Below are 9,001 nucleotides of genomic sequence, written 5' to 3'. Positions count from 1 at the left end.
GGACCAGGTGACAGACAGCAATAGGCTGAGGATGCACAAGGGGTGTACCTGCAGCAGGTACAAAAAGCAGGAAGTCTTTCGGCCCCGCCCTTAAGCAGCAGCACACAGAAGCAAACAGACAGCATGGAGGGAAGCCAGAGAGACATTCTGGATTGGAGATCAAGTGCGCGCTCTTGCACAGTGGGAGATGGACCACTATGCAAGGATGCCGCCAGGTATGTTACAGTGACTGATGAACCAGGGTGTCGGATATTGTGTACAACGGACAGATGCCTGTCAGAGGATGCTATTCACATATATCTCAGGTGAGTTTTAAGTTGTGTTGGTGGTCACTAAGAGGTTGATCATCTAATAGGCACATGTATTTTTCATTCCCTATAGTCAACGCTGACTACTTAATTTAGTGAAATATTATGGATGCATATCTGGTAGAGTGTCTGAGCATTTTAAGATGGTGGATTACGAGATGCTGCCAACTGATTTTTAATACACTGTACAGTTTTTCAATATTGTGGGGTGTGCACGCGTCTTCTTGTGCAAAGTGGCTTCGGAGAGAAGTGGCAGTTATTTCAGAGGCAGTTAGTCAGGGCATGAGTCAGGTAACAAACACTTTGACCACTCACTCTCTTTTAACTATGTTTCTATTAGCTCTCACTTTTTCCTCTATAGTCCTCCACTTTCTAATAACCCCTCAAATCCCTACACCTAGTAAGAAACTCTTCATCTCTCCCTCTATCCTCCCAATTCACCTCACCTCCTCCTCCAAATTATTCCTCAACATTCAATCCTGGATCTCCAAACACAGACAGCCACCTCATGCTCTCTCCTGCTCCCACCTGCTAACACTTTCTCTGCTCCTCCTCACTGCTGGAGATATCTCTCCAAATCCTGGTCCTCCTCGCCATATCCCCACAGTCACTTCTACCTCCTATCCACGACCTTCCTCAAACTGTCGCAACCCTTCTAACCTCATACCCATCCAACTAATACCCACCTCCTCAGCTATACTAACAGGAGCTCTATGGAACGCTCGCTCTGTCTGCAACAAACTTTCCTTCATCCACGATCTTTTCATTACAAACAAACTCTCCTTCCTCGCCATCACCAAAACCTGGCTCACCCCCTCTGACACAGCCTCCCCAGCTGCCCTTTCATATGGCGGATTCCACCTTTCCCACACCCCCCGCCCCAATGGCAAACATGGTGGAGGCGTAGGTTTCCTTCTATCAGAACTCTGCGCTTTCACCAAAATCCCACTGCCACCCTCCGTTACACTCCCCTCTTTTGAGGTGCACTGTGTGCGCATCTATTCCCCCTCTGCCTCCAACTGGCTGTCATTTACCGACCCCCAGGGCTAGCCACCACTTTCTTAGGCCACTTCACCACCTGGCTGCTTCACTTCCTTTCCACTGACATCCCCACTATCATAATGGGTGACTTCAACATCCCCATTGACACTCCCCACTCGTCTGTCTCTAAGCTCCTATCCCTCACTTCTTCCTTTGGACTCACTCAATGGTCTTCCACACCCACCCACAAAGATGGCCACACACTGGACCTCATCTTCACCCGCCTCTGTTCCCTATCTAACCTCTCTAACTCACCACTCCCTCTCTCTGACCATAACCTCCTCACATTCTCTACCCTCTCCTCTCCGGGTGCACAATCCCCACTCCACAAACTCACACACCCTCGCAGAAATCTCAAACACCTTGACCTACACTCTCTCTCTGAATCCCTCCTTCCTCTCACAGACATAAATTCCTTACACGATGCAGACGTTGCTGCTGCTTCATATAACACCACAATTGCTTCAGCTCTAGACTCGATCGCCCCTCTCACACACACCACACCTCGTACATTCAACAGGCAACCCTGGCACACTAAACTTACCAAAGAACTGCGCCGGGCCTCCAGGGTTGTGGAGCAGAGATGGAAAATGTCTCACTCCATCGAGCACTTCATCGCATTCAAGCAATCCCTCACTAATTTCAAGTCCGCACTCACTACAGCAAAACAAACCTACTTCTCATCTCTCATATCCTCCCTATCTCACAACCCTAAACAGCTATTTAACACTTTCAAATCTCTCCTTCTTCCCCCAGCACCTCCTCCCTCTTCTCTCATCTCAGCCGACGACTTTGCCTCATTCTTCAAACAGAAGATTGACACCATCAGACAAAACTTTTGCCTAAAGTCCACACAACCCCTCCTCATATCTACTCAACCCTCCTCCTCCAAACCCCACTTCTCCACCATTACAGAAGGTCAAGTCTCCTCTTTACTCTCCAAATCACACCTCACCACCTGCGAACTTGACCCAATCCCATCCCACCTCATCACTAACCTCACCACAGTCTTCATCCCAACCCTAACCCACCTCTTCAAACTATCACTAACAACCGGAGTCTTCCCCTCATGTTTCAAACATGCCGCAATCACACCCATCCTCAAAAAGCCCTCCCTTGACCCTTCCTCTCTGACTAGCTACCGCCCCATATCACTCCTCCCCTTTGCCTCAAAACTTCTAGAACAACATGTCCACCTTGAACTGTCCTCCCACCTCTCCTCCTGCTCCCTCTTCGACCGTCTACAATCTGGCTTCCGACCGCATCACTCGACTGAAACTGCCCTGACCAAAGTCACCAACGACCTACTAAATGCCAAATCCAAGCAACACTACTCTGTCCTCCTCCTTCTGGACCTGTCATCTGCCTTTGACACAGTGGACCATTCCCTCTTACTCCAGATTCTCTCATCTCTTGGCATCACGGACTTGGCTCTATCTTGGATCTCCTCATACTTAACAGACAGGACATTCAGCGTCTCTCACTCACACACCACCTCCTCATCTCGCCCCCTATCTGTCGGTGTCCCCCAAGGTTCAGTTCTAGGACCTCTGCTCTTCTCCATCTACACCTTCGGCCTGGGACAGCTCATAGAGTCTCACGGCTTTCAGTATCACCTCTATGCTGACGACACACAGATCTCTCTCTGGACCCGATATCTCCTCCCTACTAACCAGAATCCCACAATGTCTGTCTGCCATCTCATCCTTCTTCTCCGACAGATTTCTAAAACTCAACATGGATAAAACAGAGTTCATCATCTTTCCACCCTCTCATTCACATCCCCCATCCGACCTATCCATCAACGTCAATGGCTGTTCACTCTCCCCAGTCCCACAAGCTCGCTGCCTTGGGGTAACCCTGGACTCTGATCTCTCCTTCAAGCCACATATCCAAGCCCTTTCCACCTCCTGCCGACTCCAACTCAAAAACATCTCCCGGATCCGTGCATTCCTCAGCAAAGACTCTGCAAAAACACTAGTGCATGCCCTCATCATATCCCACCTCGACTACTGCAACCTCCTGCTCCGTGGCCTCCCTTCCAACACTCTTGCGCCTCTCCAATCTATCCTAAACTCTGCTGCTCGACTAATCCACCTGTCCCCCCGCTATTCCCCGGCCTCTCCTCTCTGTCAATCCCTTCACTGGCTCCCCATTGCCCAGAGAATTCAGTTCAAAACCCTAACCATGGCATACAAAGCCATCCACAACCTGTCTCCCCCATACATCTGTGACCTAGTCTCCCGGTACTTACCTGCACGCAACCTCCGATCCTCACAAGATCTCCTTCTCTACTCCCCTCTTATCTCCTCCTCCCACAATCGTATACAAGATTTCTCCCGTGCTTCCCCCCTACTCTGGAACTCTCTACCCCAACATATCAGACTCTCGCCGACCGTGGAAACCTTCAAAAGGAACCTGAAGACCCACCTCTTCCGACAAGCCTACAACCTGCAGTAAACACCACTGCACGACCAGCTCTACCCTCACCTAATGTATCCTCACCCATCCCTTGTAGACTGTGAGCCCTCGCGGGCAGGGTCCTCGCTCCTCCTGTACCAGTCGCTGACTCGTTTTGTTAAGATTATGTAAATGCTTTTGTTATGCATATCCCTATCACATGTAAAGCGCCATGGAATAAATGGCGCTATAATAATAAATAATAATAATAATAATATTGTCTCTGCTCAAAGGCGGAGCTAGGAGTTCAGCAACCAAACTGTATAATGGGCCCCACATTATCCCCCAAACTGTATAATGGGCACCACATTATCCCCCAAACTGTATAATTGGCCCACACTTTAAAAGGGCCCCTACAATAGTCCCTGCAAAGTATAAGGCCCCCTCCTCTGTTTCAGAGTCCCCCACTGTTTATGATGCCACCAAAAGTTTTATTCAAAATAAGAAACATCATATACTCACCTAATCCAGGATCCAAATGAGTCCATCGGTGGGGACCAGGTGGACCAATATGCTGTCGAAGTGCCAGTGCACGCACTAGACGTCATTGTCCCGGCGCAGTAAGATGACATCACCACACCGGACCTCTGATGTCCTGTGCATGCTTCAGTGCCTCGGCCGTTCTGTAGACTGGAGAGCGGTATTGCTGGGAGATCAAGTTTCCCTGCTCTACCTTGGGGCTTAACAGTGTGTAGTCAGTGGTGGGCCCCTTTGAGCTCGGGGTGCAGTGCGCCAGCACCCTCTGCCCCTCTGTAGCTACGCCACTGTCTCCTGTGACTTATTTTTCATTCACATAAAGTATATTTCTGATTGCTAATGTTGTGTGTGTTGTTTAATTACCTGTGAAAATAATTTTTTTTAATGAAGAATATTTGCATTAAATATTTTAAATAAAAATACTTTCATCAGAAATCTTAAAATTGGAAGAAATATCCAATCTTCCTTTCTAATGTGCATAGAAATCGACAATTAATAAATTGGCAACAAAAGTCAGGTCCCACTGAAATTTGAACTTGGATCGCTGGATTCAGAGTCCAGAGTGCTAACCATTACACCATGGCACCACTGTGTGTGCCTGAGCATTTGGATGTTTATAGTGAAAATACAGAAAGGGAAGAGAAAGAATATGATACCCTTCATGTCTCCTTTAAAAATAGTTTACAAGACAAGACACCGGTGTCATTGTTATGGCTTTGAATACAGAAATCTAACTTAAAATTTTGTACGAACCTGATTTTTTTTTTGCAAATTTTTTTTTACTATCAATTTCTATTCACATCAGAAGGGATGATTGGATCTTTCTGCCACTTTTACGATTTCGGATGAATTGTAAATAAATGAGAGAATTCGCAAATATCTTTATCTTCATTGGCGACATATAATACTATCTGAAAGTAAAACTACTCAGCAAAAGTCCCTGATGAGCCCAATAGAGAAAAATACATTCTTTTATGGGTTTGTAGTGTTATTATTAATTACAGGTGTGTATGGTTATTCGCCATATACGAAATATAAGAGTCAAGAGCTCATTACGAAGTAGGTTCCATGGTGTAATGGTTAGCACTCTGGACTTTGAGTCCAGCAATCTGAGTTCGACTCTCAGTGGAACCTAAGTGTTTTATTTAGACTTTATTGGTTTCTTTGGCTTAGGTTATAAAATGTCTTCATGTAAGATTCTACAGTGGATTCTCATTTCTTTGGCTTTGTTTTGTGTTTTTTGGACTATGTACATACAGTGGCGGGGCCCTTCCTTTCTGGATTCTGTATTTAGCCTACATATCTTCCCATGGGCAGGTGTTTAATAGAGATGAGCGATGTTCGACTCGAACTGTTCGCCAATCTCAAATTCGAGCTGTTTTGGGCGGTGTTCGAGCCGTTCGGCGAACACAAACAATTTGAGAAAAATTCGGCTGTTCGAGGTTATGTTCGATAACTGTTCGTGCACCAAAATCATAACTGGATTTTTTCTCAGTAATGATGAAAATTAATGTTAATACGCAGTTTGAGTGTACAGCGGGGTGGGGGGAGGGACAGGGGATGGATCTCTGCAGGAATAATGAAGATCTCCATTTTTTTTCTCTTTCCCACATTTACAGTGGTGAGGTGCAATCTGTCAGCCTATCAGCAGCGCACACACGGAGCGAAGTGCTTTTTTTCACACAAGCAAGGGCATGTGTCATTGGCAGTGTATGTCACATGTCCTTGCCCTATAAGACCAAGCCATTTTCCCCGTCGCCACCATTTTCTCACTGCTGCAGCTGCGTGTTAGACGGCACCGCTGTTGCTGTGTGCGCTATACCTTGTTAATTTCAAGCCAATTTTCGCACAAATCTACAGATAGCTTGGGAGAAGGGAATAGTTGTGATTGCAGTGCTTTTAAGGACTAGGTTACAGCATTTCCTACGACTTTTATCAGGCAGGTCTGTGCTCTTAAATAGATAGATTGTGGGAGTAAAGACTAATTGTAATTGCAGTCCTTTTCAGGACTAGGTTACATGAGTTCCTATCAGTTTTTGCGAGCCAGGTCTGTGCCAGTGCTGTGCAAGTTTTTTTCACAGCATTTGGCTAAATCTAGCAAAGCTAATCCTTTTTGGCCTATTGCAGAGTGTGTTAGTCAGTGGAGTAGCCTATCTATGTTGCAAGATATACCACCTGTGTATAGAATACCAATTTTTTTACTGCACCTAGTGAAGTAAAATCTTTTGGGCATAGCATCATTCTATTAGTCCATCTATACTGACCTCCATCAGGTTGCAAACTGAATCTAATTTTTTTCTGCATCTAGCTCTGAAAAAATATTTGGCCTTCTAGCAGTGTGTGGGACTTGTTCTATTAGTCCATCTATACTGACCTCCATCACGCTGCAAATTCAAAATAATTTTTTGTCTTCATCTAGCGCTGAAAAAATATTTGGCCTTCTAGCAGTGTGTGGGACTTTCTCTATTAGTCCATCTATACTGACCTCCATCAGGTTGCAAATTAAAAATAATTTTTATCTGCATCTACCTCTGAAAAAATATTTGGGCTTCTAGCTGTGTGTGGGACTTGTTCTATTAGTCCATCTATACTGACCTCCATCAGGTTGCAAACTGAATATAATTTTTTTCTGCATCTAGCTCTGAAAAAATATTTGGCCTTCTAGCAGTGTGTGGGACTTTCTCTATTAGTCCATCTATACTGACCTCCATCAGGTTGCAAATTAAAAATAATTTTTATCTGCATCTAGCTCTGAAAAAATATTTGGCCTTCAAGCAGTGTGTGGAACTTTCTCTATTAGTCCATCTATACTGACCTCCATCAGGTTGCAAATTAAAAATATTTTTTTGTCTGCATCTAGCTATGAAAAAATATTTGGCCTTCTAGCAGTGTATGGGACTTTCTCTATTAGTCCATCTATACTGACCTCCATAAGGCTGCAAATTAAAAATAATTTTTATCTGCATCTACCTCTGAAAAAATATTTGGCCTTCTAGCTGTGTGTGGGACTTGTTCTATTAGTCCACCTATACTGACCTCCATCAGGTTGCAAACTGAATATAATTTTTTTCTGCATCTAGCTCTGAAAAAATATTTGGCCTTCTAGCAGTGTGTGGGACTTTCTCTGTTAGTCCATCTATACTGACCTCCATCAGGTTGCAAATTAAAAATAATTTATATCTACATCTAGCTCTGAAAAAATATTTGGCCTTCTAGCAGTGTGTGGGACTTTCTCTATTAGTCCATCTATACTGACCTCCATCAGGTTGCAAATTAAAAATAATATTTTGTCTGCTTCTAGCTCTGAAAAAATATTTGGCCTTCTAGCAGTGTGTGGGACTTTCTTTATTAGTCCATCTATACTGACCTCCATCAGGTTGCAAACTGAATATATATTTTTTCTGCATCTACCTCTGAAAAAATATTGGGCTTCTAGCAGTGTGTGGGACTTGTTCTATTAATCCATCTATACAGACCTCCATCAGGTTGCAAACTGAATATAATTTTTTTCTGCATCTAACTCTGAAAAAATATTTGGGCTTCTAGCAGTGTGTGGGACTTTCTCTATTAGTCCATCTATACTGACCTCCATAAGGCTGCAAATTAAAAATAATTTTTATCTGCATCTACCTCTGAAAAAATATTTGGCCTTCCAGCTGTGTGTGGGACTTGTTCTATTAGTCCATCTATACTGACCTCCATCAGGTTGCAAACTGAATATAATTTTTTTCTGCATCTAGCTCTGAAAAAATATTTGGCCTTCTAGCAGTGTGTGGGACTTTCTCTATTAGTCCATCTATACTGACCTCCATCAGGTTGCAAATTAAAAATAATTTATATCTGCATCTAGCTCTGAAAAAATATTTGGCCTTCTAGCAGTGTGTGGGACTTTCTCTATTAGTCCATCTATACTGACCTCCATCAGGTTGCAAATTAAAAATAATTTTTTGTCTGCATCTAGCTCTGAAAAAATATTTGGCCTTCTAGCAGTGTGTGGGACTTTCTTTATTAGTCCATCTATACTGACCTCCATCAGGTTGCAAACTGAATATATATTTTTTCTGTATCTACCTCTGAAAAAATATTGGGCTTCTAGCAGTGTGTGGGACTTGTTCTATTAATCCATCTATACAGACCTCCATCAGGTTGCAAACTGAATATAATTTTTTTCTGCATCTACCTCTGAAAAAATATTTGGGCTTCTAGCTGTGTGTTGGACTTGTTCTATTAGTCCATCTATACTGACCTCCATCAGGTTGCAAACTGAATATAATTTTTTTCTGCATCTAGCTCTGAAAAAATATTTGGCCTTCTAGCAGTGTGTGGGACTTGTTCTATTAGTCAACCTATACTGACCTCCATCAGGTTGCAAATTCAAAATAATTTTTTGTCTGCATCTAGCTCTGAAAAAATATTTGGCCTTCTAGCAGTGTGTGGGACTTTCTCTATTAGTCCATCTATACTGACCTCCATCAGGTTGCAAACTGAATATATTTTTTTTCTGCATCTACCTCTGAAAAAATATTTGGGCTTCTAGCTGTGTGTGGGACTTGTTCTATTAGTCCATCTATACTGACCTCCATCAGGTTGCAAACTGCTTATAATGTTTTTCTGCATCTACCTCTGAAAAAATATTTGTACTTCTAGCTGTGTGTAGGACTTGTTCTATTAGTCCATCTATACTGACCTCCATCAGGTTGCAAACTGAATACAAT

General features: G+C 43.6%; 1 non-coding gene across 1 annotated transcript; it reads left to right on the top strand.

Moving 5' to 3' along the window:
* Window positions 1–5,348: 5,348 nt before the first annotated feature.
* Window positions 5,349–5,420, top strand: TRNAQ-UUG (transfer RNA glutamine (anticodon UUG)). Its single transcript has one exon. It is a non-coding gene; the product is annotated as a tRNA-Gln (tRNA).
* Window positions 5,421–9,001: the final 3,581 nt, after the last annotated feature.

This window comes from Phyllobates terribilis, unplaced genomic scaffold (genome assembly GCF_046119375.1).
Source record: "Phyllobates terribilis strain yellow unplaced genomic scaffold, ASM4611937v1 Scaffold_11__3_contigs__length_659146591, whole genome shotgun sequence".
NCBI lineage: Eukaryota > Metazoa > Chordata > Amphibia > Anura > Dendrobatidae > Phyllobates > Phyllobates terribilis.
Note: the sequence above shows the minus strand (reverse complement) of the source record. Positions and strands in the feature narration are given on the sequence as shown.